The following is a 23,479-nucleotide window of genomic DNA, read 5'->3' as shown; positions in this document are numbered from 1 at the left end:
CCTGAAGCCTGTCGAGTAAGGCTCAGGAAAGCAAAAGTGGCTGGTTTTGGAAGAGACTGGGAGCATGCAGTGTCACTTCTCCAGTCGTCTTGCTCAGGCATAGCAGCCACAAGAGCCTTCCAAAAGTGTTCCTTGGCAGCAGTGGGATTCGAACCCACGCCCCCGAAGAGACTGGAGCCTTAATCCAGCGCCTTAGACCGCTCGGCCACGCTACCATGCAAGAGTGCCTTCCCTGGGCCATTTTCGCCTTCTTATTTTAATTTAATGTCGCACTTGGCCACAAGTCAGTCAGTTGACATTCCACGTGCCTTGGAGGAGCTCCTCCACAGATTAAAAGACCCCATAAATGCAGGGGTACGCAGATACACTCCTGGAGGCCTCCCTATCTGCAGATTGCAATTCCATCTCTAATCAAACACACCTGAATCATCTAATCAAAGCCATTGGGCCTTACTCCAAAATGGCAGCTAGCTGTGCTGAAGTTAAACTCAAAATCGTGAGGTAGTTGTCAATTTTCCAAAAAATCTTGAGTCAAATCGGCTGCTTCTATGATTAAAGACCATGTTATTATTAGATTCCAACTCATTTTTAAACTGAAATTACTACAATTGTAATTTTTGGTTGTCCCTGATTCAACAGGGTGCAGATTTCCTGCTACACAGTTTTGCAGCACACTTAAGGTGTATTGCCCTCTTTAAAATCAATGCTGGCAGTGGTGGGATTCGAACCCACGCCCCCGAAGAGACTGGAGCCTAAATCCAGCGCCTTAGACCCCTCGGCCACACTACCCCACTGCTGTTTCTTTCGGGGGCCTTTTTCTGCCCATTTTTCTAGAATAGGAGAAAATGTTGGGTGCGGACCTTCATTGTGAGGCCCTGAAGCCTGTCGAGTAAGGCTCAGGAAAGCAAAAGTGGCTGGTTTTGGAAGAGACTGGGAGCATGCAGTGTCACTTCTCCAGTCGTCTTGCTCAGGCATAGCAGCCACAAGAGCCTTCCAAAAGTGTTCCTTGGCAGCGGTGGGATTCGAACCCACGCCCCCGAAGAGACTGGAGCCTTAATCCAGCGCCTTAGACCGCTCGGCCACGCTACCATGCGAGAGTGCCTTCCCTGGGCCATTTTCGCCTTCTTATTTTAATTTAATGTCGCACTTGGCCACAAGTCAGTCAGTTGACATTCCATGTGCCTTGGAGGAGCTCCTCCACAGATTAAAAGACCTCATAAATGCAGGGGTACGCAGTTACACTCCTGGAGGCCTCCCTATCTGCAGATTGCAATTCCATCTCTAATCAAATACACCTGAATCATCTAATCAAAGCCATTGGGCCTTACTCCAAAATGGCAGCTAGCTGTGCTGAAGTTAAACTCAAAATCGTGAGGTAGTTGTCAATTTTCCAAAAAATCTTGAGTCAAATCGGCTGCTTCTATGATTAAAGACTATGTTATTATTAGATTCCAACTCATTTTTAAACTGAAATTACTACAATTGTAATTTTTGGTTGTCCCTGATTCAACAGGGTGCAGATTTCCTGCTACACAGTTTTGCAGCACACTTAAGGTGTATTGCCCTCTTTAAAATCAATGCTGGCAGTGGTGGGATTCGAACCCACGCCCCCGAAGAGACTGGAGCCTAAATCCAGCGCCTTAGACCCCTCGGCCACACTACCCCACTGCTGTTTCTTTTGGGGGCCTTTTTCTGCCCATTTTTCTAGAATAGGAGAAAATGTTGGGTGCGGACCTTCATTGTGAGGCCCTGAAGCCTGTCGAGTAAGGCTCAGGAAAGCAAAAGTGGCTGGTTTTGGAAGAGACTGGGAGCATGCAGTGTCACTTCTCCAGTCGTCTTGCTCAGGCATAGCAGCCACAAGAGCCTTCCAAAAGTGTTCCTTGGCAGCGGTGGGATTCGAACCCACGCCCCCGAAGAGACTGGAGCCTTAATCCAGCGCCTTAGACCGCTCGGCCACGCTACCATGCGAGAGTGCCTTCCCTGGGCCATTTTCGCCTTCTTATTTTAATTTAATGTCACACTTGGCCACAAGTCAGTCAGTTGACATTCCATGTGCCTTGGAGGAGCTCCTCCACAGATTAAAAGACCTCATAAATGCAAGGGTACGCAGTTACACTCCTGGAGGCCTCCCTATCTGCAGATTGCAATTCCATCTCTAATCAAACACACCTGAATAATCTAATCAAAGCCATTGGGCCTTACTCCAAAATGGCAGCTAGCTGTGCTGAAGTTAAACTCAAAATCGTGAGGTAGTTGTCAATTTTCCAAAAAATCTTGAGTCAAATCAGCTGCTACTATGATTAAAGACTATGTTATTATTAGATTCCAACTCATTTTTAAACTGAAATTACTACAATTGTAATTTTTGGTTGTCCCTGATTCAACAGGGTGCAGATTTCCTGCTACACAGTTTTGCAGCACACTTAAGGTGTATTGCCCTCTTTAAAATCAATGCTGGCAGTGGTGGGATTCGAACCCACGCCCCCGAAGAGACTGGAGCCTAAATCCAGCGCCTTAGACCCCTCGGCCACACTACCCCACTGCTGTTACTTTCGGGGGCCTTTTTCTGCCCATTTTTCAAGAATAGGAGAAAATGTTGGGTTCGGACCTTCATTGTGAGGCCCTGAAGCCTGTCGAGTAAGGCTCAGGAAAGCAAAAGTGGCTGGTTTTGGAAGAGACTGGGAGCATGCAGTGTCACTTCTCCAGTCGTCTTGCTCAGGCATAGCAGCCACAAGAGCCTTCCAAAAGTGTTCCTTGGCAGCGGTGGGATTCGAACCCACGCCCCCGAAGAGACTGGAGCCTTAATCCAGCGCCTTAGACCGCTCTGCCACGCTACCATGCAAGAGTGCCTTCCCTGGGCCATTTTCGTCTTCTTATTTTAATTTAATGTCGCACTTAGCCACAAGTCAGTCAGTTGACATTCCACGTGCCTTGGAGGAGCTCCTCCACAGATTAAAAGACCTCATAAATGCAGGGGTATGCAGTTACACTCCTGGAGGCCTCCCTATCTGCAGATTGCAATTCCATCTCTAATCAAACACACCTGAATCATCTAATCAAAGCCATTGGGCCTTACTCCAAAATGGCAGCTAGCTGTGCTGAAGTTAAACTCAAAATCGTGAGGTAGTTGTCAATTTTCCAAAAAATCTTGAGTCAAATCAGCTGCTTCTATGATTAAAGACTATGTTATTATTAGATTCCAACTCATTTTGAAACTGAAATTACTACAATTGTAATTTTTGGTTGTCCCTGATTCAACAGGGTGCAGATTTTCTGCTACACAGTTTTGCAGCACACTTAAGGTGTATTGCCCTCTTTAAAATCAATGCTGGCAGTGGTGGGATTCGAACCCACGCCCCCGAAGAGACTGGAGCCTAAATCCAGCGCCTTAGACCCCTCGGCCACACTACCCCACTGCTCTTTCTTTCGGGGGCCTTTTTCTGCCCATTTTTCAAGAATAGGAGAAAATGTTGGGTTCGGACCTTCATTGTGAGGCCCTGAAGCCTGTCGAGTAAGGCTCAGGAAAGCAAAAGTGGCTGGTTTTGGAAGAGACTTGGAGCATGCAGTGTCACTTCTCCAGTCGTCTTGCTCAGGCATATCAGCCACAAGAGCCTTCCAAAAGTGTTCCTTGGCAGCGGTGGGATTCGAACCCACGCCCCCGAAGAGACTGGAGCCTTAATCCAGCGCCTTAGACCACTCGGCCACGCTACCATGCGAGAGTGCCTTCCCTGGGCCATTTTCGCCTTCTTATTTTAATTTAATGTCGCACTTGGCCACAAGTCAGTCAGTTGACATTCCACGTGCCTTGGAGGAGCTCCTCCACAGATTAAAAGACCTCATAAATGCAGGGGTATGCAGTTACACTCCTGGAGGCCTCCCTATCTGCAGATTGCAATTCCATCTCTAATCAAACACACCTGAATCATCTAATCAAAGCCATTGGGCCTTACTCCAAAATGGCAGCTAGCTGTGCTGAAGTTAAACTCAAAATCGTGAGGTAGTTGTCAATTTTCCAAAAAATCTTGAGTCAAATCGGCTGCTTCTATGATTAAAGACTATGTTATTATTAGATTCCAATTCATTTTTAAACTGAAATTACTACAATTGTAATTTTTGGTTGTCCCTGATTCAACAGGGTGCAGATTTCCTGCTACACAGTTTTGCAGCACACTTAAGGTGTATTGCCCTCTTTAAAATCAATGCTGGCAGTGGTGGGATTCGAACCCACGCCCCCGAAGAGACTGGAGCCTAAATCCAGCGCCTTAGACCCCTCGGCCACACTACCCCACTGCTGTTTCTTTCGGGGGCCTTTTTCTGCCCATTTTTCTAGAATAGGAGAAAATGTTGGGTGCGGACCTTCATTGTGAGGCCCTGAAGCCTGTCGAGTAAGGCTCAGGAAAGCAAAAGTGGCTGGTTTTGGAAGAGACTGGGAGCATGCAGTGTCACTTCTCCAGTCGTCTTGCTCAGGCATAGCAGCCACAAGAGCCTTCCAAAAGTGTTCCTTGGCAGCAGTGGGATTCGAACCCACGCCCCCGAAGAGACTGGAGCCTTAATCCAGCGCCTTAGACCGCTCGGCCACGCTACCATGCAAGAGTGCCTTCCCTGGGCCATTTTCGCCTTCTTATTTTAATTTAATGTCGCACTTGGCCACAAGTCAGTCAGTTGACATTCCACGTGCCTTGGAGGAGCTCCTCCACAGATTAAAAGACCTCATAAATGCAGGGGTACGCAGATACACTCCTGGAGGCCTCCCTATCTGCAGATTGCAATTCCATCTCTAATCAAACACACCTGAATCATCTAATCAAAGCCATTGGGCCTTACTCCAAAATGGCAGCTAGCTGTGCTGAAGTTAAACTCAAAATCGTAAGGTAGTTGTCAATTTTCCAAAAAATCTTGAGTCAAATCGGCTGCTTCTATGATTAAAGACCATGTTATTATTAGATTCCAACTCATTTTTAAACTGAAATTACTACAATTGTAATTTTTGGTTGTCCCTGATTCAACAGGGTGCAGATTTCCTGCTACACAGTTTTGCAGCACACTTAAGGTGTATTGCCCTCTTTAAAATCAATGCTGGCAGTGGTGGGATTCGAACCCACGCCCCCGAAGAGACTGGAGCCTAAATCCAGCGCCTTAGACCCCTCGGCCACACTACCCCACTGCTGTTTCTTTCGGGGGCCTTTTTCTGCCCATTTTTCTAGAATAGGAGAAAATGTTGGGTGCGGACCTTCATTGTGAGGCCCTGAAGCCTGTCGAGTAAGGCTCAGGAAAGCAAAAGTGGCTGGTTTTGGAAGAGACTGGGAGCATGCAGTGTCACTTCTCCAGTCGTCTTGCTCAGGCATAGCAGCCACAAGAGCCTTCCAAAAGTGTTCCTTGGCAGCGGTGGGATTCGAACCCACGCCCCCGAAGAGACTGGAGCCTTAATCCAGCGCCTTAGAACGCTCGGCCACGCTACCATGCGAGAGTACCTTCCCTGGGCCATTTTCGCCTTCTTATTTTAATTTAATGTCGCACTTGGCCACAAGTCAGTCAGTTGACATTCCATGTGCCTTGGAGGAGCTCCTCCACAGATTAAAAGACCTCATAAATGCAGGGGTACGCAGTTACACTCCTGGAGGCCTCCCTTTCTTTAGATTGCAATTCCATCTCTAATCAAACACACCTGAATCATCTAATCAAAGCCATTGGGCCTTACTCCAAAATGGCAGCTAGCTGTGCTGAAGTTAAACTCAAAATCGTCAGGTAGTTGTCAATTTTCCAAAAAATCTTGAGTCAAATCGGCTGCTTCTATGATTAAAGACTATGTTATTATTAGATTCCAACTCATTTTTAAACTGAAATTACTACAATTGTAATTTTTGGTTGTCCCTGATTCAACAGGGTGCAGATTTCCTGCTACACAGTTTTGCAGCACACTTAAGGTGTATTGCCCTCTTTAAAATCAATGCTGGCAGTGGTGGGATTCGAACCCACGCCCCCGAAGAGACTGGAGCCTAAATCCAGCGCCTTAGACCCCTCGGCCACACTACCCCACTGCTGTTTCTTTCGGGGGCCTTTTTCTGCCCATTTTTCTAGAATAGGAGAAAATGTTGGGTGCGGACCTTCATTGTGAGGCCCTGAAGCCTGTCGAGTAAGGCTCAGGAAAGCAAAAGTGGCTGGTTTTGGAAGAGACTGGGAGCATGCAGTGTCACTTCTCCAGTCGTCATGCTCAGGCATAGCAGCCACAAGAGCCTTCCAAAAGTATTCCTTGGCAGCGGTGGGATTCGAACCCACGCCCCTGAAGAGACTGGAGCCTTAATCCAGCGCCTTAGACCGCTCGGCCACGCTACCATGCGAGAGTGCCTTCCCTGGGTCATTTTCGCCTTCTTATTTTAATTTAATGTCGCACTTGGCCACAAGTCAGTCCGTTGACATTCCACGTGCCTTGGAGGAGCTCCTCCACAGATTAAAAGACCTCATAAATGCAGGGGTATGCAGTTACACTCCTGGAGGCCTCCCTATCTGCAGATTGCAATTCCATCTCTAATCAAACACACCTGAATCATCTAATCAAAGCCATTGGGCCTTACTCCAAAATGGCAGCTAGCTGTGCTGAAGTTAAACTCAAAATCGTGAGGTAGTTGTCAATTTTCCAAAAAATCTTGAGTCAAATCGGCTGCTTCTATGATTAAAGACCATGTTATTATTAGATTCCAACTCATTTTTAAACTGAAATTACTACAATTGTAATTTTTGGTTGTCCCTGATTCAACAGGGTGCAGATTTCCTGCTACACAGTTTTGCAGCACACTTAAGGTGTATTGCCCTCTTTAAAATCAATGCTGGCAGTGGTGGGATTCGAACCCACGCCCCCGAAGAGACTGGAGCCTAAATCCAGCGCCTTAGACCCCTCGGCCACACTACCCCACTGCTGTTTCTTTCGGGGGCCTTTTTCTGCCCATTTTTCTAGAATAGGAGAAAATGTTGGGTGCGGACCTTCATTGTGAGGCCCTGAAGCCTGTCGAGTAAGGCTCAGGAAAGCAAAAGTGGCTGGTTTTGGAAGAGACTGGGAGCATGCAGTGTCACTTCTCCAGTCGTCATGCTCAGGCATAGCAGCCACAAGAGCCTTCCAAAAGTATTCCTTGGCAGCGGTGGGATTCAAACCCACGCCCCCGAAGAGACTGGAGCCTTAATCCAGCGCCTTAGACCGCTCGGCCACGCTACCATGCGAGAGTGCCTTCCCTGGGTCATTTTCGCCTTCTTATTTTAATTTAATGTCGCACTTGGCCACAAGTCAGTCAGTTGACATTCCACGTGCCTTGGAGGAGCTCCTCCACAGATTAAAAGACCTCATAAATGCAGGGGTATGCAGTTACACTCCTGGAGGCCTCCCTATCTGCAGATTGCAATTCCATCTCTAATCAAACACACCTGAAACATCTAATCAAAGCCATTGGGCCTTACTCCAAAATGGCAGCTAGCTGTGCTGAAGTTAAACTCAAAATCGTGAGGTAGTTGTCAATTTTCCAAAAAATCTTGAGTCAAATCGGCTGCTTCTATGATTAAAGACCATGTTATTATTAGATTCCAACTCATTTTTAAACTGAAATTACTACAATTGTAATTTTTGGTTGTCCCTGATTCAACAGGGTGCAGATTTCCTGCTACACAGTTTTGCAGCACACTTAAGGTGTATTGCCCTCTTTAAAATCAATGCTGGCAGTGGTGGGATTCGAACCCACGCCCCCGAAGAGACTGGAGCCTAAATCCAGCGCCTTAGACCCCTCGGCCACACTACCCCACTGCTGTTTCTTTCGGGGGCCTTTTTCTGCCCATTTTTCTAGAATAGGAGAAAATGTTGGGTGCGGACCTTCATTGTGAGGCCCTGAAGCCTGTCGAGTAAGGCTCAGGAAAGCAAAAGTGGCTGGTTTTGGAAGAGACTGGGAGCATGCAGTGTCACTTCTCCAGTCGTCTTGCTCAGGCATAGCAGCCACAAGAGCCTTCCAAAAGTGTTCCTTGGCAGCGGTGGGATTCGAACCCACGCCCCCGAAGAGACTGGAGCCTTAATCCAGCGCCTTAGACCGCTCTGCCACGCTACCATGCAAGAGTGCCTTCCCTGGGCCATTTTCGCCTTCTTATTTTAATTTAATGTCGCACTTAGCCACAAGTCAGTCAGTTGACATTCCACGTGCCTTGGAGGAGCTCCTCCACAGATTAAAAGACCTCATAAATGCAGGGGTATGCAGTTACACTCCTGGAGGCCTCCCTATCTGCAGATTGCAATTCCATCTCTAATCAAACACACCTGAATCATCTAATCAAAGCCATTGGGCCTTACTCCAAAATGGCAGCTAGCTGTGCTGAAGTTAAACTCAAAATCGTGAGGTAGTTGTCAATTTTCCAAAAAATCTTGAGTCAAATCAGCTGCTGCTATGATTAAAGACTATGTTATTATTAGATTCCAACTCATTTTTAAACTGAAATTACTACAATTGTAATTTTTGGTTGTCCCTGATTCAACAGGGTGCAGATTTCCTGCTACACAGTTTTGCAGCACACTTAAGGTGTATTGCCCTCTTTAAAATCAATGCTGGCAGTGGTGGGATTCGAACCCACGCCCCCGAAGAGACTGGAGCCTAAATCCAGCGCCTTAGACCCCTCGGCCACACTACCCCACTGCTGTTACTTTCGGGGGCCTTTTTCTGCCCATTTTTCAAGAATAGGAGAAAATGTTGGGTTCGGACCTTCATTGTGAGGCCCTGAAGCCTGTCGAGTAAGGCTCAGGAAAGCAAAAGTGGCTGGTTTTGGAAGAGACTGGGAGCATGCAGTGTCACTTCTCCAGTCGTCTTGCTCAGGCATAGCAGCCACAAGAGCCTTCCAAAAGTGTTCCTTGGCAGCGGTGGGATTCGAACCCACGCCCCGAAGAGACTGGAGCCTTAATCCAGCGCCTTAGACCACTCGGCCACGCTACCATGCGAGAGTGCCTTCCCTGGGCCATTTTCGCCTTCTTATTTTAATTTAATGTCGCACTTGGCCACAAGTCAGTCAGTTGACATTCCACGTGCCTTGGAGGAGCTCCTCCACAGATTAAAAGACCTCATAAATGCAGGGGTATGCAGTTACACTCCTGGAGGCCTCCCTATCTGCAGATTGCAATTCCATCTCTAATCAAACACACCTGAATCATCTAATCAAAGCCATTGGGCCTTACTCCAAAATGGCAGCTAGCTGTGCTGAAGTTAAACTCAAAATCGTGAGGTAGTTGTCAATTTTCCAAAAAATCTTGAGTCAAATCGGCTGCTTCTATGATTAAAGACCATGTTATTATTAGATTCCAACTCATTTTTAAACTGAAATTACTACAATTGTAATTTTTGGTTGTCCCTGATTCAACAGGGTGCAGATTTCCTGCTACACAGTTTTGCAGCACACTTAAGGTGTATTGCCCTCTTTAAAATCAATGCTGGCAGTGGTGGGATTCGAACCCACGCCCCCGAAGAGACTGGAGCCTAAATCCAGCGCCTTAGACCCCTCGGCCACACTACCCCACTGCTGTTTCTTTCGGGGGCCTTTTTCTGCCCATTTTTCTAGAATAGGAGAAAATGTTGGGTGCGGACCTTCATTGTGAGGCCCTGAAGCCTGTCGAGTAAGGCTCAGGAAAGCAAAAGTGGCTGGTTTTGGAAGAGACTGGGAGCATGCAGTGTCACTTCTCCAGTCGTCTTGCTCAGGCATAGCAGCCACAAGAGCCTTCCAAAAGTGTTCCTTGGCAGCGGTGGGATTCGAACCCACGCCCCCGAAGAGACTGGAGCCTTAATCCAGCGCCTTAGAACGCTCGGCCACGCTACCATGCGAGAGTGCCTTCCCTGGGCCATTTTCGCCTTCTTATTTTAATTTAATGTCGCACTTGGCCACAAGTCAGTCAGTTGACATTCCATGTGCCTTGGAGGAGCTCCTCCACAGATTAAAAGACCTCATAAATGCAGGGGTACGCAGTTACACTCCTGGAGGCCTCCCTATCTTTAGATTGCAATTCCATCTCTAATCAAACACACCTGAATCATCTAATCAAAGCCATTGGGCCTTACTCCAAAATGGCAGCTAGCTGTGCTGAAGTTAAACTCAAAATCGTCAGGTAGTTGTCAATTTTCCAAAAAATCTTGAGTCAAATCGGCTGCTTCTATGATTAAAGACTATGTTATTATTAGATTCCAACTCATTTTTAAACTGAAATTACTACAATTGTAATTTTTGGTTGTCCCTGATTCAACAGGGTGCAGATTTCCTGCTACACAGTTTTGCAGCACACTTAAGGTGTATTGCCCTCTTTAAAATCAATGCTGGCAGTGGTGGGATTCGAACCCACGCCCCCGAAGAGACTGGAGCCTAAATCCAGCGCCTTAGACCCCTCGGCCACACTACCCCACTGCTGTTTCTTTCGGGGGCCTTTTTCTGCCCATTTTTCTAGAATAGGAGAAAATGTTGGGTGCGGACCTTCATTGTGAGGCCCTGAAGCCTGTCGAGTAAGGCTCAGGAAAGCAAAAGTGGCTGGTTTTGGAAGAGACTGGGAGCATGCAGTGTCACTTCTCCAGTCGTCTTGCTCAGGCATAGCAGCCACAAGAGCCTTCCAAAAGTGTTCCTTGGCAGCGGTGGGATTCGAACCCACGCCCCCGAAGAGACTGGAGCCTTAATCCAGCGCCTTAGACCGCTCGGCCACGCTACCATGCGAGAGTGCCTTCCCTGGGCCATTTTCGCCTTCTTATTTTAATTTAATGTCGCACTTGGCCACAAGTCAGTCAGTTGACATTCCATGTGCCTTGGAGGAGCTCCTCCACAGATTAAAAGACCTCATAAATGCAAGGGTACGCAGTTACACTCCTGGAGGCCTCCCTATCTGCAGATTGCAATTCCATCTCTAATCAAAAACACCTGAATAATCTAATCAAAGCCATTGGGCCTTACTCCAAAATAGCAGCTAGCTGTGCTGAAGTTAAACTCAAAATCGTGAGGTAGTTGTCAATTTTCCAAAAAATCTTGAGTCAAATCGGCTGCTTCTATGATTAAAGACTATGTTATTATTAGATTCCAAATCATTTTTAAACTGAAATTACTACAATTGTAATTTTTGGTTGTCCCTGATTCAACAGGGTGCAGATTTCCTGCTAGACAGTTTTGCAGCACACTTAAGGTGTATTGCCCTCTTTAAAATCAATGCTGGCAGTGGTGGGATTCGAACCCACGCCCCCGAAGAGACTGGAGCCTAAATCCAGCGCCTTAGACCCCTCGGCCACACTACCCCACTGCTGTTTCTTTCGGGGGCCTTTTTCTGCCCATTTTTCTAGAATAGGAGAAAATGTTGGGTGCGGACCTTCATTGTGAGGCCCTGAAGCCTGTCGAGTAAGGCTCAGGAAAGCAAAAGTGGCTGGTTTTGGAAGAGACTGGGAGCATGCAGTGTCACTTCTCCAGTCGTCATGCTCAGGCATAGCAGCCACAAGAGCCTTCCAAAAGTATTCCTTGGCAGCGGTGGGATTCGAACCCACGCCCCCGAAGAGACTGGAGCCTTAATCCAGCGCCTTAGACCGCTCGGCCACGCTACCATGCGAGAGTGCCTTCCCTGGGTCATTTTCGCCTTCTTATTTTAATTTAATGTCGCACTTGGCCACAAGTCAGTCAGTTGACATTCCACGTGCCTTGGAGGAGCTCCTCCACAGATTAAAAGACCTCATAAATGCAGGGGTATGCAGTTACACTCCTGGAGGCCTCCCTATCTGCAGATTGCAATTCCATCTCTAATCAAACACACCTGAATCATCTAATCAAAGCCATTGGGCCTTACTCCAAAATGGCAGCTAGCTGTGCTGAAGTTAAACTCAAAATCGTGAGGTAGTTGTCAATTTTCCAAAAAATCTTGAGTCAAATCGGCTGCTTCTATGATTAAAGACCATGTTATTATTAGATTCCAACTCATTTTTAAACTGAAATTACTACAATTGTAATTTTTGGTTGTCCCTGATTCAACAGGGTGCAGATTTCCTGCTACACAGTTTTGCAGCACACTTAAGGTGTATTGCCCTCTTTAAAATCAATGTTGGCAGTGGTGGGATTCGAACCCACGCCCCCGAAGAGACTGGAGCCTAAATCCAGCGCCTTAGACCCCTCGGCCACACTACCCCACTGCTGTTTCTTTCGGGGGCCTTTTTCTGCCCATTTTTCTAGAATAGGAGAAAATGTTGGGTGCGGACCTTCATTGTGAGGCCCTGAAGCCTGTCGAGTAAGGCTCAGGAAAGCAAAAGTGGCTGGTTTTGGAAGAGACTGGGAGCATGCAGTGTCACTTCTCCAGTCGTCATGCTCAGGCATAGCAGCCACAAGAGCCTTCCAAAAGTATTCCTTGGCAGCGGTGGGATTCGAACCCACGCCCCCAAAGAGACTGGAGCCTTAATCCAGCGCCTTAGACCGCTCGGCCACGCTACCATGCGAGAGTGCCTTCCCTGGGTCATTTTCGCCTTCTTATTTTAATTTAATGTCGCACTTGGCCACAAGTCAGTCAGTTGACATTCCACGTGCCTTGGAGGAGCTCCACCACAGATTAAAAGACCTCATAAATGCAGGGGTATGCAGTTACACTCCTGGAGGCCTCCCTATCTGCAGATTGCAATTCCATCTCTAATCAAACACACCTGAAACATCTAATCAAAGCCATTGGGCCTTACTCCAAAATGGCAGCTAGCTGTGCTGAAGTTAAACTCAAAATCGTGAGGTAGTTGTCAATTTTCCAAAAAATCTTGAGTCAAATCGGCTGCTTCTATGATTAAAGACCATGTTATTATTAGATTCCAACTCATTTTTAAACTGAAATTACTACAATTGTAATTTTTGGTTGTCCCTGATTCAACAGGGTGCAGATTTCCTGCTACACAGTTTTGCAGCACACTTAAGGTGTATTGCCCTCTTTAAAATCAATGCTGGCAGTGGTGGGATTCGAACCCACGCCCCCGAAGAGACTGGAGCCTAAATCCAGCGCCTTAGACCCCTCGGCCACACTACCCCACTGCTGTTTCTTTCGGGGGCCTTTTTCTGCCCATTTTTCTAGAATAGGAGAAAATGTTGGGTGCGGACCTTCATTGTGAGGCCCTGAAGCCTGTCGAGTAAGGCTCAGGAAAGCAAAAGTGGCTGGTTTTGGAAGAGACTGGGAGCATGCAGTGTCACTTCTCCAGTCGTCTTGCTCAGGCATAGCAGCCACAAGAGCCTTCCAAAAGTGTTCCTTGGCAGCGGTGGGATTCGAACCCACGCCCCCGAAGAGACTGGAGCCTTAATCCAGCGCCTTAGACCGCTCTGCCACGCTACCATGCAAGAGTGCCTTCCCTGGGCCATTTTCGCCTTCTTATTTTAATTTAATGTCGCACTTAGCCACAAATCAGTCAGTTGACATTCCACGTGCCTTGGAGGAGCTCCTCCACAGATTAAAAGACCTCATAAATGCAGGGGTATGCAGTTACACTCCTGGAGGCCTCCCTATCTGCAGATTGCAATTCCATCTCTAATCAAACACACCTGAATCATCTAATCAAAGCCATTGGGCCTTACTCCAAAATGGCAGCTAGCTGTGCTGAAGTTAAACTCAAAATCGTGAGGTAGTTGTCAATTTTCCAAAAAATCTTGAGTCAAATCAGCTGCTGCTATGATTAAAGACTATGTTATTATTAGATTCCAACTCATTTTTAAACTGAAATTACTACAATTGTAATTTTTGGTTGTCCCTGATTCAACAGGGTGCAGATTTCCTGCTACACAGTTTTGCAGCACACTTAAGGTGTATTGCCCTCTTTAAAATCAATGCTGGCAGTGGTGGGATTCGAACCCACGCCCCCGAAGAGACTGGAGCCTAAATCCAGCGCCTTAGACCCCTCGGCCACACTACCCCACTGCTGTTTCTTTCGGGGGCCTTTTTCTGCCCATTTTTCTAGAATAGGAGAAAATGTTGGGTGCGGACCTTCATTGTGAGGCCCTGAAGCCTGTCGAGTAAGGCTCAGGAAAGCAAAAGTGGCTGGTTTTGGAAGAGACTGGGAGCATGCAGTGTCACTTCTCCAGTCGTCATGCTCAGGCATAGCAGCCACAAGAGCCTTCCAAAAGTATTCCTTGGCAGCGGTGGGATTCGAACCCACGCCCCCGAAGAGACTGGAGCCTTAATCCAGCGCCTTAGACCGCTCGGCCACGCTACCATGCGAGAGTGCCTTCCCTGGGTCATTTTCGCCTTCTTATTTTAATTTAATGTCGCACTTGGCCACAAGTCAGTCAGTTGACATTCCACGTGCCTTGGAGGAGCTCCTCCACAGATTAAAAGACCTCATAAATGCAGGGGTATGCAGTTACACTCCTGGAGGCCTCCCTATCTGCAGATTGCAATTCCATCTCTAATCAAACACACCTGAAACATCTAATCAAAGCCATTGGGCCTTACTCCAAAATGGCAGCTAGCTGTGCTGAAGTTAAACTCAAAATCGTGAGGTAGTTGTCAATTTTCCAAAAAATCTTGAGTCAAATCGGCTGCTTCTATGATTAAAGACCATGTTATTATTAGATTCCAACTCATTTTTAAACTGAAATTACTACAATTGTAATTTTTGGTTGTCCCTGATTCAACAGGGTGCAGATTTCCTGCTACACAGTTTTGCAGCACACTTAAGGTGTATTGCCCTCTTTAAAATCAATGCTGGCAGTGGTGGGATTCGAACCCACGCCCCCGAAGAGACTGGAGCCTAAATCCAGCTCCTTAGACCCCTCGGCCACACTACCCCACTGCTGTTTCTTTCGGGGGCCTTTTTCTGCCCATTTTTCTAGAATAGGAGAAAATGTTGGGTGAGGACCTTCATTGTGAGGCCCTGAAGCCTGTCGAGTAAGGCTCAGGAAAGCAAAAGTGGCTGGTTTTGGAAGAGACTGGGAGCATGCAGTGTCACTTCTCCAGTCGTCATGCTCAGGCATAGCAGCCACAAGAGCCTTCCAAAAGTATTCCTTGGCAGCGGTGGGATTCGAACCCACGCCCCCGAAGAGACTGGAGCCTTAATCCAGCGCCTTAGACCGCTCGGCCACGCTACCATGCGAGAGTGCCTTCCCTGGGTCATTTTCGCCTTCTTATTTTAATTTAATGTCGCACTTGGCCACAAGTCAGTCAGTTGACATTCCACGTGCCTTGGAGGAGCTCCTCCACAGATTAAAAGACCTCATAAATGCAGGGGTATGCAGTTACACTCCTGGAGGCCTCCCTATCTGCAGATTGCAATTCCATCTCTAATCAAACACACCTGAAACATCTAATCAAAGCCATTGGGCCTTACTCCAAAATGGCAGCTAGCTGTGCTGAAGTTAAACTCAAAATCGTGAGGTAGTTGTCAATTTTCCAAAAAATCTTGAGTCAAATCGGCTGCTTCTATGATTAAAGACCATGTTATTATTAGATTCCAACTCATTTTTAAACTGAAATTACTACAATTGTAATTTTTGGTTGTCCCTGATTCAACAGGGTGCAGATTTCCTGCTACACAGTTTTGCAGCACACTTAAGGTGTATTGCCCTCTTTAAAATCAATGCTGGCAGTGGTGGGATTCGAACCCACGCCCCCGAAGAGACTGGAGCCTAAATCCAGCGCCTTAGACCCCTCGGCCACACTACCCCACTGCTGTTTCTTTCGGGGGCCTTTTTCTGCCCATTTTTCTAGAATAGGAGAAAATGTTGGGTGCGGACCTTCATTGTGAGGCCCTGAAGCCTGTCGAGTAAGGCTCAGGAAAGCAAAAGTGGCTGGTTTTGGAAGAGACTGGGAGCATGCAGTGTCACTTCTCCAGTCGTCTTGCTCAGGCATAGCAGCCACAAGAGCCTTCCAAAAGTGTTCCTTGGCAGCGGTGGGATTCGAACCCACGCCCCCGAAGAGACTGGAGCCTTAATCCAGCGCCTTAGACCGCTCTGCCACGCTACCATGCAAGAGTGCCTTCCCTGGGCCATTTTCGCCTTCTTATTTTAATTTAATGTCGCACTTAGCCACAAGTCAGTCAGTTGACATTCCACGTGCCTTGGAGGAGCTCCTCCACAGATTAAAAGACCTCATAAATGCAGGGGTATGCAGTTACACTCCTGGAGGCCTCCCTATCTGCAGATTGCAATTCCATCTCTAATCAAACACACCTGAATCATCTAATCAAAGCCATTGGGCCTTACTCCAAAATGGCAGCTAGCTGTGCTGAAGTTAAACTCAAAATCGTGAGGTAGTTGTCAATTTTCCAAAAAATCTTGAGTCAAATCAGCTGCTTCTATGATTAAAGACTATGTTATTATTAGATTCCAACTCATTTTTAAACTGAAATTACTACAATTGTAATTTTTGGTTGTCCCTGATTCAACAGGGTGCAGATTTCCTGCTACACAGTTTTGCAGCACACTTAAGGTGTATTGCCCTCTTTAAAATCAATGCTGGCAGTGGTGGGATTCGAACCCACGCCCCCGAAGAGACTGGAGCCTAAATCCAGCGCCTTAGACCCCTCGGCCACACTACCCCACTGCTGTTTCTTTCGGGGGCCTTTTTCTGCCCATTTTTCAAGAATAGGAGAAAATGTTGGGTTCGGACCTTCATTGTGAGGCCCTGAAGCCTGTCGAGTAAGGCTCAGGAAAGCAAAAGTGGCTGGTTTTGGAAGAGACTGGGAGCATGCAGTGTCACTTCTCCAGTCGTCTTGCTCAGGCATAGCAGCCACAAGAGCCTTCCAAAAGTGTTCCTTGGCAGCGGTGGGATTCGAACCCACGCCCCGAAGAGACTGGAGCCTTAATCCAGCGCCTTAGACCACTCGGCCACGCTACCATGCGAGAGTGCTTTCCCTGGGCCATTTTCGCCTTCTTATTTTAATTTAATGTCGCACTTGGCCACAAGTCAGTCAGTTGACATTCCACGTGCCTTGGAGGAGCTCCTCCACAGATTAAAAGACCTCATAAATGCAGGGGTATGCAGTTACACTCCTGGAGGCCTCCCTATCTGCAGATTGCAATTCCATCTCTAATCAAACACACCTGAATCATCTAATCAAAGCCATTGGGCCTTACTCCAAAATGGCAGCTAGCTGTGCTGAAGTTAAACTCAAAATCGTGAGGTAGTTGTCAATTTTCCAAAAAATCTTGAGTCAAATCGGCTGCTTCTATGATTAAAGACTATGTTATTATTAGATTCCAACTCATTTTTAAACTGAAATTACTACAATTGTAATTTTTGGTTGTCCCTGATTCAACAGGGTGCAGATTTCCTGCTACACAGTTTTGCAGCACACTTAAGGTGTATTGCCCTCTTTAAAATCAATGCTGGCAGCGGTGGGATTCGAACCCACGCCCCCGAAGAGACTGGAGCCTAAATCCAGCGCCTTAGACCCCTCGGCCACACTACCCCACTGCTGTTTCTTTCGGGGGCCTTTTTCTGCCCATTTTTCTAGAATAGGAGAAAATGTTGGGTGCGGACCTTCATTGTGAGGCCCTGAAGCCTGTCGAGTAAGGCTCAGGAAAGCAAAAGTGGCTGGTTTTCGAAGAGACTGGGAGCATGCAGTGTCACTTCTCCAGTCGTCTTGCTCAGGCATAGCAGCCACAAGAGCCTTCCAAAAGTGTTCCTTGGCAGCGGTGGGATTCGAACCCACGCCCCCGAAGAGACTGGAGCCTTAATCCAGCGCCTTAGACCGCTCGGCCACGCTACCATGCGAGAGTGCCTTCCCTGGGCCATTTTCGCCTTCTTATTTTAATTTAATGTCGCACTTGGCCACAAGTCAGTCAGTTGACATTCCATGTGCCTTGGAGGAGCTCCTCCACAGATTAAAAGACCTCATAAATGCAGGGGTACGCAGTTACACTCCTGGAGGCCTCCCTATCTGCAGATTGCAATTCCATCTCTAATCAAACACACCTGAATCATCTAATCAAAGCCATTGGGCCTTACTCCAAAATGGCAGCTAGCTGTGCTGAAGTTAAACTCAAAATCGTGAGGTAGTTGTCAATTTTCCAAAAAATCTTGAGTCAAATCGGCTGCTTCTATGATTAAAGACTATGTTATTATTAGATTCCAAATCATTTTTAAACTGAAATTACTACAATTGTAATTTTTGGTTGACCCTGATTCAACAGGGTGCAGATTTCCTGCTAGACAGTTTTGCAGCACACTTAAGGTGTATTGCCCTCTTTAAAATCAATGCTGGCAGTGGTGGGATTCGAACCCACGCCCCCGAAGAGACTGGAGCCTAAATCCAGCGCCTTAGACCCCTCGGCCACACTACCCCACTGCTGTTTCTTTCGGGGGCCTTTTTCTGCCCATTTTTCTAGAATAGGAGAAACTGTTGGGTGCGGACCTTCATTGTGAGGCCCTGAAGCCTGTCGAGTAAGGCTCAGGAAAGCAAAAGTGGCTGGTTTTGGAAGAGACTGGGAGCATGCAGTGTCACTTCTCCAGTCGTCTTGCTCAGGCATAGCAGCCACAAGAGCCTTCCAAAAGTGTTCCTTGGCAGCGGTGGGATTCGAACCCACGCCCCCGAAGAGACTGGAGCCTTAATTCAGCGCCTTAGACCGCTTGGCCACGCTACCATGTGAGAGTGCCTTCCCTGGGCCATTTTCGCCTTCTTATTTTAATTTAATGTCGCACTTGGCCACAAGTCAGTCAGTTGACATTCCACGTGCCTTGGAGGAGCTCCTCCACAGATTAAAAGACCTCATAAATGCAGGGGTACGCAGTTACACTCCTGGAGGCCTCCCTATCTGCAGATTGCAATTCCATCTCTAATCAAACACACCTGAATCATCTAATCAAAGCCATTGGGCCTTACTCCAAAATGGCAGCTAGCTGTGCTGAAGTTAAACTCAAAATCGTGAGGTAGTTGTCAATTTTCCAAAAAATCTTGAGTCAAATCGGCTGCTTCTATGATTAAAGACTATGTTATTATTAGATTCCAACTCATTTTTAAACTGAAATTACTACAATTGTAATTTTTGGTTGTCCCTGATTCAACAGGGTGCAGATTTCCTGCTACACAGTTTTGCAGCACACTTAAGGTGTATTGCCCTCTTTAAAATCAATGCTGGCAGTGGTGGGATTCGAACCCACGCCCCCGAAGAGACTGGAGCCTAAATCCAGCGCCTTAGACCCCTCGGCCACACTACCCCACTGCTGTTTCTTTCGGGGGCCTTTTTCTGCCCATTTTTCTAGAATAGGAGAAAATGTTGGGTGCGGACCTTCATTGTGAGGCCCTGAAGCCTGTCGAGTAAGGCTCAGAAAATTAAAAGTGGCTGGTTTTGGAAGAGACTGGGAGCATGCAGTGTCACTTCTCCAGTCGTCTTGCTCAGGCATAGCAGCCACAAGAGCCTTCCAAAAGTGTTCCTTGGCAGCGGTGGGATTCGAACCCATGCCCCCGAAGAGACTGGAGCCTTAATCCAGCGCCTTAGACCGCTCGGCCACGCTACCATGCGAGAATTCCTTCCCTGGGCCATTTTCGCCTTCTTATTTTAATTTAATGTCGCACTTGGCCACAAGTCAGTCAGTTGACATTCCACGTGCCTTGGAGGAGCTCCTCCACAGATTAAAAGACCTCATAAATGCAGGGGTACGCAGTTACACTCCTGGAGGCCTCCCTATCTGCAGATTGCAATTCCATCTCTAATCAAACACACCTGAATCATCTAATCAAAGCCATTGGGCCTTACTCCAAAATGGCAGCTAGCTGTGCTGAAGTTAAACTCAAAATCGTGAGGTAGTTGTCAATTTTCCAAAAAATCTTGAGTCAAATCGGCTGCTTCTATGATTAAAGACTATGTTATTATTAGATTCCAACTCATTTTTAAACTGAAATTACTACAATTGTAATTTTTGGTTGTCCCTGATTCAACAGGGTGCAGATTTCCTGCTACACAGTTTTGCAGCACACTTAAGGTGTATTGCCCTCTTTAAAATCAATGCTGGCAGTGGTGGGATTCGAACCCACGCCCCCGAAGAGACAGGAGCCTAAATCCAGCGCCTTAGACCCCTCGGCCACACTACCCCACTGCCGTTTCTTTCGGGGGCCTTTTTCTGCCCATTTTTCTAGAATAGGAGAAAATGTTGGGTGCGGACCTTCATTGTGAGGCCCTGAAGCCTGTCGAGTAAGGCTCAGAAAAGCAAAAGTGGGTGGTTTTGGAAGAGACTGGGAGCATGCAGTGTCACTTCTCCAGTCGTCTTGCTCAGGCATAGCAGCCACAAGAGCCTTCCAAAAGTGTTCCTTGGCAGCGGTGGGATTCGAACCCACGCCCCCGAAGAGACTGGAGCCTTAATCCAGCGCCTTAGACCGCTCGGCCACGCTACCATGCGAGAGTGCCTTCCCTGGGCCATTTTCGCCTTCTTATTTTAATTTAATGTCGCACTTGGCCACAAGTCAGTCAGTTGACATTCCATGTGCCTTGGAGGAGCTCCTCCACAGATTAAAAGACCTCATAAATGCAGGGGTACGCAGTTACACTCCTGGAGGCCTCCCTATCTGCAGATTGCAATTCCATCTCTAATCAAACACACCTGAATCATCTAATCAAAGCCATTGGGCCTTACTCCAAAATGGCAGCTAGCTGTGCTGAAGTTAAACTCAAAATCGTGAGGTAGTTGTCAATTTTCCAAAAAATCTTGAGTCAAATCGGCTGCTTCTATGATTAAAGACTATGTTATTATTAGATTCCAAATCATTTTTAAACTGAAATTACTACAATTGTAATTTTTGGTTGACCCTGATTCAACAGGGTGCAGATTTCCTGCTAGACAGTTTTGCAGCACACTTAAGGTGTATTGCCCTCTTTAAAATCAATGCTGGCAGTGGTGGGATTCGAGCCCATGCCCCCGAAGAGACTGGAGCCTAAATCCAGCGCCTTAGACCCCTCGGCCACACTACCCCACTGCTGTTTCTTTCGGGGGCCTTTTTCTGCCCATTTTTCTAGAATAGGAGAAACTGTTGGGTGCGGACCTTCATTGTGAGGCCCTGAAGCCTGTCGAGTAAGGCTCAGGAAAGTAGTGATGTTAACAGTGACACCAAAGCTCCGAAGCGTGTGTCAAAAAAATGAAACTATTTTCTGTGAAGCTTTGTATCGATGCTTGATTCGTTTTATCAAAACCACGTGACCAATGACGTCCGAAGCTTCGTTTCACAAACACCCACGTGACTGATTCAGAAAGGTTTAAAAATGCGCTACACAGGGCGTCCCTGTGAGGTGTGTTGCGTTGCATTGAGAGGGTTTTTGTATTGCGCGAGTTTGTTATGGACCCTGTTGCAAAGAGAGGGCGTTCTGAAATGTGGGAACACTTTCATTTGATTTCGCCCAATAAGGTTGATCATTTATTTGGCTTTTGTTCTGCCGCATATATTTATCTATTTATTCATTTAATCCGCACTAGCCTATGACTTCATACATTAGAGACAAGGCTTATCCTTCTATAATCATGTGAAAGTGTGTGTGTTTTTCCTTGTGTGCATGCATTTATTTAGCATACTTCCTTTATTCGTGAGTTTTATTTGTTTACAAACAGGAAAAATGTTCACATTCACAATACAAAATCATATCTTTATTGGTTTAAGTTACTAGGAGTATGCAATGGAACAGATTGTGTCATATAATGTCATATATAATATATTGATTAATTTATTAATCAATCCATTAATTCACTTTTTGCTTCTAGATAATGCGTCGGTTGCAAAACATTTTGCGGCACAGCTCTTTCCCTCACTTTCACCAGCAGAGGTCCTCGTTGAGCTCTGACTTGAAAAGCTTCGAGTAATGAACCTTTTTCTGATACAACTGTGCTGAAAGCTTCACTGGTTCAGAAAGCTTCACTTCGCCATCACTACAGGAAAGCAAAAGTGGCTGGTTTTGGAAGAGACTGGGAGCATGCAGTGTCACTTCTCCAGTCGTCATGCTCAGGCATAGCAGCCACAAGAGCCTTCCAAAAGTATTCCTTGGCAGCGGTGGGATTCGAACCCACGCCCCCGAAGAGACTGGAGCCTTAATCCAGCGCCTTAGACCGCTCGGCCACGCTACCATGCGAGAGTGCCTTCCCTGGGTCATTTTCGCCTTCTTATTTTAATTTAATGTCGCACTTGGCCACAAGTCAGTCAGTTGACATTCCACGTGCCTTGGAGGAGCTCCTCCACAGATTAAAAGACCTCATAAATGCAGGGGTATGCAGTTACACTCCTGGAGGCCTCCCTATCTGCAGATTGCAATTCCATCTCTAATCAAACACACCTGAATCATCTAATCAAAGCCATTGGGCCTTACTCCAAAATGGCAGCTAGCTGTGCTGAAGTTAAACTCAAAATCGTGAGGTAGTTGTCAATTTTCCAAAAAATCTTGAGTCAAATCGGCTGCTTCTATGATTAAAGACCATGTTATTATTAGATTCCAACTCATTTTTAAACTGAAATTACTACAATTGTAATTTTTGGTTGTCCCTGATTCAACAGGGTGCAGATTTCCTGCTACACAGTTTTGCAGCACACTTAAGGTGTATTGCCCTCTTTAAAATCAATGCTGGCAGTGGTGGGATTCGAACCCACGCCCCCGAAGAGACTGGAGCCTAAATCCAGCGCCTTAGACCCCTCGGCCACACTACCCCACTGCTGTTTCTTTCGGGGGCCTTTTTCTGCCCATTTTTCTAGAATAGGAGAAAATGTTGGGTGCGGACCTTCATTGTGAGGCCCTGAAGCCTGTCGAGTAAGGCTCAGGAAAGCAAAAGTGGCTGGTTTTGGAAGAGACTGGGAGCATGCAGTGTCACTTCTCCAGTCGTCTTGCTCAGGCATAGCAGCCACAAGAGCCTTCCAAAAGTGTTCCTTGGCAGCGGTGGGATTCGAACCCACGCCCCCGAAGAGACTGGAGCCTTAATCCAGCGCCTTAGACCGCTCTGCCACGCTACCATGCAAGAGTGCCTTCCCTGGGCCATTTTCGCCTTCTTATTTTAATTTAATGTCGCACTTAGCCACAAGTCAGTCAGTTGACATTCCACGTGCCTTGGAGGAGCTCCTCCACGGATTAAAAGACCTCATAAATGCAGGGGTATGCAGTTACACTCCTGGAGGCCTCCCTATCTGCAGATTGCAATTCCATCTCTAATCAAACACACCTGAATCATCTAATCAAAGCCATTGGGCCTTACTCCAAAATGGCAGCTAGCTGTGCTGAAGTTAAACTCAAAATCGTGAGGTAGTTGTCAATTTTCCAAAAAATCTTGAGTCAAATCAGCTGCTTCTATGATTAAAGACTATGTTATTATTAGATTCCAACTCATTTTTAAACTGAAATTACTACAATTGTAATTTTTGGTTGTCCCTGATTCAACAGGGTGCAGATTTTCTGCTACACAGTTTTGCAGCACACTTAAGGTGTATTGCCCTCTTTAAAATCAATGCTGGCAGTGGTGGGATTCGAACCCACGCCCCCGAAGAGACTGGAGCCTAAATCCAGCGCCTTAGACCCCTCGGCCACACTACCC

General features: G+C 46.9%; 51 non-coding genes across 51 annotated transcripts; all 51 read right to left on the bottom strand.

The window, feature by feature from the left end:
• Nucleotides 1-133: 133 nt before the first annotated feature.
• On the bottom strand, nucleotides 134-215 carry trnal-aag (transfer RNA leucine (anticodon AAG)). The gene has a single exon. It is a non-coding gene; the product is annotated as a tRNA-Leu (tRNA).
• A 492-nt stretch (nucleotides 216-707) lies between these two features.
• Nucleotides 708-789, bottom strand: trnal-uag (transfer RNA leucine (anticodon UAG)). The gene has a single exon. It is a non-coding gene; the product is annotated as a tRNA-Leu (tRNA).
• A 218-nt stretch (nucleotides 790-1,007) lies between these two features.
• On the bottom strand, nucleotides 1,008-1,089 carry trnal-aag (transfer RNA leucine (anticodon AAG)). The gene has a single exon. It is a non-coding gene; the product is annotated as a tRNA-Leu (tRNA).
• A 492-nt stretch (nucleotides 1,090-1,581) lies between these two features.
• trnal-uag (transfer RNA leucine (anticodon UAG)) lies at nucleotides 1,582-1,663 on the bottom strand. The gene has a single exon. It is a non-coding gene; the product is annotated as a tRNA-Leu (tRNA).
• A 218-nt stretch (nucleotides 1,664-1,881) lies between these two features.
• On the bottom strand, nucleotides 1,882-1,963 carry trnal-aag (transfer RNA leucine (anticodon AAG)). The gene has a single exon. It is a non-coding gene; the product is annotated as a tRNA-Leu (tRNA).
• Nucleotides 1,964-2,455: 492 nt separating this feature from the next.
• On the bottom strand, nucleotides 2,456-2,537 carry trnal-uag (transfer RNA leucine (anticodon UAG)). The gene has a single exon. It is a non-coding gene; the product is annotated as a tRNA-Leu (tRNA).
• Nucleotides 2,538-2,755: 218 nt separating this feature from the next.
• On the bottom strand, nucleotides 2,756-2,837 carry trnal-aag (transfer RNA leucine (anticodon AAG)). The gene has a single exon. It is a non-coding gene; the product is annotated as a tRNA-Leu (tRNA).
• A 492-nt stretch (nucleotides 2,838-3,329) lies between these two features.
• trnal-uag (transfer RNA leucine (anticodon UAG)) lies at nucleotides 3,330-3,411 on the bottom strand. Its single transcript has one exon. It is a non-coding gene; the product is annotated as a tRNA-Leu (tRNA).
• A 218-nt stretch (nucleotides 3,412-3,629) lies between these two features.
• On the bottom strand, nucleotides 3,630-3,711 carry trnal-aag (transfer RNA leucine (anticodon AAG)). Its single transcript has one exon. It is a non-coding gene; the product is annotated as a tRNA-Leu (tRNA).
• A 492-nt stretch (nucleotides 3,712-4,203) lies between these two features.
• trnal-uag (transfer RNA leucine (anticodon UAG)) lies at nucleotides 4,204-4,285 on the bottom strand. The gene has a single exon. It is a non-coding gene; the product is annotated as a tRNA-Leu (tRNA).
• A 218-nt stretch (nucleotides 4,286-4,503) lies between these two features.
• On the bottom strand, nucleotides 4,504-4,585 carry trnal-aag (transfer RNA leucine (anticodon AAG)). Its single transcript has one exon. It is a non-coding gene; the product is annotated as a tRNA-Leu (tRNA).
• Nucleotides 4,586-5,077: 492 nt separating this feature from the next.
• trnal-uag (transfer RNA leucine (anticodon UAG)) lies at nucleotides 5,078-5,159 on the bottom strand. The gene has a single exon. It is a non-coding gene; the product is annotated as a tRNA-Leu (tRNA).
• Nucleotides 5,160-5,377: 218 nt separating this feature from the next.
• Nucleotides 5,378-5,459, bottom strand: trnal-aag (transfer RNA leucine (anticodon AAG)). Its single transcript has one exon. It is a non-coding gene; the product is annotated as a tRNA-Leu (tRNA).
• Nucleotides 5,460-5,951: 492 nt separating this feature from the next.
• On the bottom strand, nucleotides 5,952-6,033 carry trnal-uag (transfer RNA leucine (anticodon UAG)). Its single transcript has one exon. It is a non-coding gene; the product is annotated as a tRNA-Leu (tRNA).
• Nucleotides 6,034-6,251: 218 nt separating this feature from the next.
• Nucleotides 6,252-6,333, bottom strand: trnal-aag (transfer RNA leucine (anticodon AAG)). The gene has a single exon. It is a non-coding gene; the product is annotated as a tRNA-Leu (tRNA).
• Nucleotides 6,334-6,825: 492 nt separating this feature from the next.
• On the bottom strand, nucleotides 6,826-6,907 carry trnal-uag (transfer RNA leucine (anticodon UAG)). The gene has a single exon. It is a non-coding gene; the product is annotated as a tRNA-Leu (tRNA).
• Nucleotides 6,908-7,125: 218 nt separating this feature from the next.
• Nucleotides 7,126-7,207, bottom strand: trnal-aag (transfer RNA leucine (anticodon AAG)). The gene has a single exon. It is a non-coding gene; the product is annotated as a tRNA-Leu (tRNA).
• A 492-nt stretch (nucleotides 7,208-7,699) lies between these two features.
• On the bottom strand, nucleotides 7,700-7,781 carry trnal-uag (transfer RNA leucine (anticodon UAG)). The gene has a single exon. It is a non-coding gene; the product is annotated as a tRNA-Leu (tRNA).
• Nucleotides 7,782-7,999: 218 nt separating this feature from the next.
• Nucleotides 8,000-8,081, bottom strand: trnal-aag (transfer RNA leucine (anticodon AAG)). Its single transcript has one exon. It is a non-coding gene; the product is annotated as a tRNA-Leu (tRNA).
• A 492-nt stretch (nucleotides 8,082-8,573) lies between these two features.
• trnal-uag (transfer RNA leucine (anticodon UAG)) lies at nucleotides 8,574-8,655 on the bottom strand. The gene has a single exon. It is a non-coding gene; the product is annotated as a tRNA-Leu (tRNA).
• Nucleotides 8,656-8,873: 218 nt separating this feature from the next.
• Nucleotides 8,874-8,954, bottom strand: trnal-aag (transfer RNA leucine (anticodon AAG)). Its single transcript has one exon. It is a non-coding gene; the product is annotated as a tRNA-Leu (tRNA).
• A 492-nt stretch (nucleotides 8,955-9,446) lies between these two features.
• Nucleotides 9,447-9,528, bottom strand: trnal-uag (transfer RNA leucine (anticodon UAG)). Its single transcript has one exon. It is a non-coding gene; the product is annotated as a tRNA-Leu (tRNA).
• Nucleotides 9,529-9,746: 218 nt separating this feature from the next.
• Nucleotides 9,747-9,828, bottom strand: trnal-aag (transfer RNA leucine (anticodon AAG)). Its single transcript has one exon. It is a non-coding gene; the product is annotated as a tRNA-Leu (tRNA).
• Nucleotides 9,829-10,320: 492 nt separating this feature from the next.
• Nucleotides 10,321-10,402, bottom strand: trnal-uag (transfer RNA leucine (anticodon UAG)). The gene has a single exon. It is a non-coding gene; the product is annotated as a tRNA-Leu (tRNA).
• A 218-nt stretch (nucleotides 10,403-10,620) lies between these two features.
• Nucleotides 10,621-10,702, bottom strand: trnal-aag (transfer RNA leucine (anticodon AAG)). Its single transcript has one exon. It is a non-coding gene; the product is annotated as a tRNA-Leu (tRNA).
• A 492-nt stretch (nucleotides 10,703-11,194) lies between these two features.
• Nucleotides 11,195-11,276, bottom strand: trnal-uag (transfer RNA leucine (anticodon UAG)). Its single transcript has one exon. It is a non-coding gene; the product is annotated as a tRNA-Leu (tRNA).
• Nucleotides 11,277-11,494: 218 nt separating this feature from the next.
• Nucleotides 11,495-11,576, bottom strand: trnal-aag (transfer RNA leucine (anticodon AAG)). Its single transcript has one exon. It is a non-coding gene; the product is annotated as a tRNA-Leu (tRNA).
• Nucleotides 11,577-12,068: 492 nt separating this feature from the next.
• trnal-uag (transfer RNA leucine (anticodon UAG)) lies at nucleotides 12,069-12,150 on the bottom strand. The gene has a single exon. It is a non-coding gene; the product is annotated as a tRNA-Leu (tRNA).
• A 218-nt stretch (nucleotides 12,151-12,368) lies between these two features.
• On the bottom strand, nucleotides 12,369-12,450 carry trnal-aag (transfer RNA leucine (anticodon AAG)). The gene has a single exon. It is a non-coding gene; the product is annotated as a tRNA-Leu (tRNA).
• Nucleotides 12,451-12,942: 492 nt separating this feature from the next.
• On the bottom strand, nucleotides 12,943-13,024 carry trnal-uag (transfer RNA leucine (anticodon UAG)). Its single transcript has one exon. It is a non-coding gene; the product is annotated as a tRNA-Leu (tRNA).
• Nucleotides 13,025-13,242: 218 nt separating this feature from the next.
• On the bottom strand, nucleotides 13,243-13,324 carry trnal-aag (transfer RNA leucine (anticodon AAG)). Its single transcript has one exon. It is a non-coding gene; the product is annotated as a tRNA-Leu (tRNA).
• A 492-nt stretch (nucleotides 13,325-13,816) lies between these two features.
• trnal-uag (transfer RNA leucine (anticodon UAG)) lies at nucleotides 13,817-13,898 on the bottom strand. The gene has a single exon. It is a non-coding gene; the product is annotated as a tRNA-Leu (tRNA).
• A 218-nt stretch (nucleotides 13,899-14,116) lies between these two features.
• Nucleotides 14,117-14,198, bottom strand: trnal-aag (transfer RNA leucine (anticodon AAG)). The gene has a single exon. It is a non-coding gene; the product is annotated as a tRNA-Leu (tRNA).
• A 492-nt stretch (nucleotides 14,199-14,690) lies between these two features.
• On the bottom strand, nucleotides 14,691-14,772 carry trnal-uag (transfer RNA leucine (anticodon UAG)). Its single transcript has one exon. It is a non-coding gene; the product is annotated as a tRNA-Leu (tRNA).
• A 218-nt stretch (nucleotides 14,773-14,990) lies between these two features.
• On the bottom strand, nucleotides 14,991-15,072 carry trnal-aag (transfer RNA leucine (anticodon AAG)). Its single transcript has one exon. It is a non-coding gene; the product is annotated as a tRNA-Leu (tRNA).
• Nucleotides 15,073-15,564: 492 nt separating this feature from the next.
• trnal-uag (transfer RNA leucine (anticodon UAG)) lies at nucleotides 15,565-15,646 on the bottom strand. Its single transcript has one exon. It is a non-coding gene; the product is annotated as a tRNA-Leu (tRNA).
• Nucleotides 15,647-15,864: 218 nt separating this feature from the next.
• On the bottom strand, nucleotides 15,865-15,946 carry trnal-aag (transfer RNA leucine (anticodon AAG)). The gene has a single exon. It is a non-coding gene; the product is annotated as a tRNA-Leu (tRNA).
• A 492-nt stretch (nucleotides 15,947-16,438) lies between these two features.
• Nucleotides 16,439-16,520, bottom strand: trnal-uag (transfer RNA leucine (anticodon UAG)). Its single transcript has one exon. It is a non-coding gene; the product is annotated as a tRNA-Leu (tRNA).
• A 218-nt stretch (nucleotides 16,521-16,738) lies between these two features.
• trnal-aag (transfer RNA leucine (anticodon AAG)) lies at nucleotides 16,739-16,819 on the bottom strand. The gene has a single exon. It is a non-coding gene; the product is annotated as a tRNA-Leu (tRNA).
• Nucleotides 16,820-17,311: 492 nt separating this feature from the next.
• Nucleotides 17,312-17,393, bottom strand: trnal-uag (transfer RNA leucine (anticodon UAG)). Its single transcript has one exon. It is a non-coding gene; the product is annotated as a tRNA-Leu (tRNA).
• Nucleotides 17,394-17,611: 218 nt separating this feature from the next.
• trnal-aag (transfer RNA leucine (anticodon AAG)) lies at nucleotides 17,612-17,693 on the bottom strand. The gene has a single exon. It is a non-coding gene; the product is annotated as a tRNA-Leu (tRNA).
• Nucleotides 17,694-18,185: 492 nt separating this feature from the next.
• On the bottom strand, nucleotides 18,186-18,267 carry trnal-uag (transfer RNA leucine (anticodon UAG)). Its single transcript has one exon. It is a non-coding gene; the product is annotated as a tRNA-Leu (tRNA).
• A 792-nt stretch (nucleotides 18,268-19,059) lies between these two features.
• On the bottom strand, nucleotides 19,060-19,141 carry trnal-uag (transfer RNA leucine (anticodon UAG)). Its single transcript has one exon. It is a non-coding gene; the product is annotated as a tRNA-Leu (tRNA).
• A 218-nt stretch (nucleotides 19,142-19,359) lies between these two features.
• On the bottom strand, nucleotides 19,360-19,441 carry trnal-aag (transfer RNA leucine (anticodon AAG)). The gene has a single exon. It is a non-coding gene; the product is annotated as a tRNA-Leu (tRNA).
• A 492-nt stretch (nucleotides 19,442-19,933) lies between these two features.
• On the bottom strand, nucleotides 19,934-20,015 carry trnal-uag (transfer RNA leucine (anticodon UAG)). Its single transcript has one exon. It is a non-coding gene; the product is annotated as a tRNA-Leu (tRNA).
• Nucleotides 20,016-20,233: 218 nt separating this feature from the next.
• Nucleotides 20,234-20,315, bottom strand: trnal-aag (transfer RNA leucine (anticodon AAG)). The gene has a single exon. It is a non-coding gene; the product is annotated as a tRNA-Leu (tRNA).
• Nucleotides 20,316-20,807: 492 nt separating this feature from the next.
• Nucleotides 20,808-20,889, bottom strand: trnal-uag (transfer RNA leucine (anticodon UAG)). The gene has a single exon. It is a non-coding gene; the product is annotated as a tRNA-Leu (tRNA).
• Nucleotides 20,890-21,948: 1,059 nt separating this feature from the next.
• On the bottom strand, nucleotides 21,949-22,030 carry trnal-aag (transfer RNA leucine (anticodon AAG)). The gene has a single exon. It is a non-coding gene; the product is annotated as a tRNA-Leu (tRNA).
• A 492-nt stretch (nucleotides 22,031-22,522) lies between these two features.
• trnal-uag (transfer RNA leucine (anticodon UAG)) lies at nucleotides 22,523-22,604 on the bottom strand. The gene has a single exon. It is a non-coding gene; the product is annotated as a tRNA-Leu (tRNA).
• Nucleotides 22,605-22,822: 218 nt separating this feature from the next.
• On the bottom strand, nucleotides 22,823-22,904 carry trnal-aag (transfer RNA leucine (anticodon AAG)). The gene has a single exon. It is a non-coding gene; the product is annotated as a tRNA-Leu (tRNA).
• A 492-nt stretch (nucleotides 22,905-23,396) lies between these two features.
• trnal-uag (transfer RNA leucine (anticodon UAG)) lies at nucleotides 23,397-23,478 on the bottom strand. Its single transcript has one exon. It is a non-coding gene; the product is annotated as a tRNA-Leu (tRNA).
• Between the last annotated feature and the right edge of the window lies 1 nt (nucleotide 23,479).

This window comes from Pseudorasbora parva, chromosome 21, assembly GCF_024679245.1.
Source record: "Pseudorasbora parva isolate DD20220531a chromosome 21, ASM2467924v1, whole genome shotgun sequence".
In the NCBI taxonomy this organism is placed as follows: Eukaryota; Metazoa; Chordata; class Actinopteri; order Cypriniformes; family Gobionidae; genus Pseudorasbora; species Pseudorasbora parva.
The sequence above is the reverse complement of the archived record's forward strand: the minus strand, read 5'-3'. Positions and strand labels throughout refer to the sequence as shown.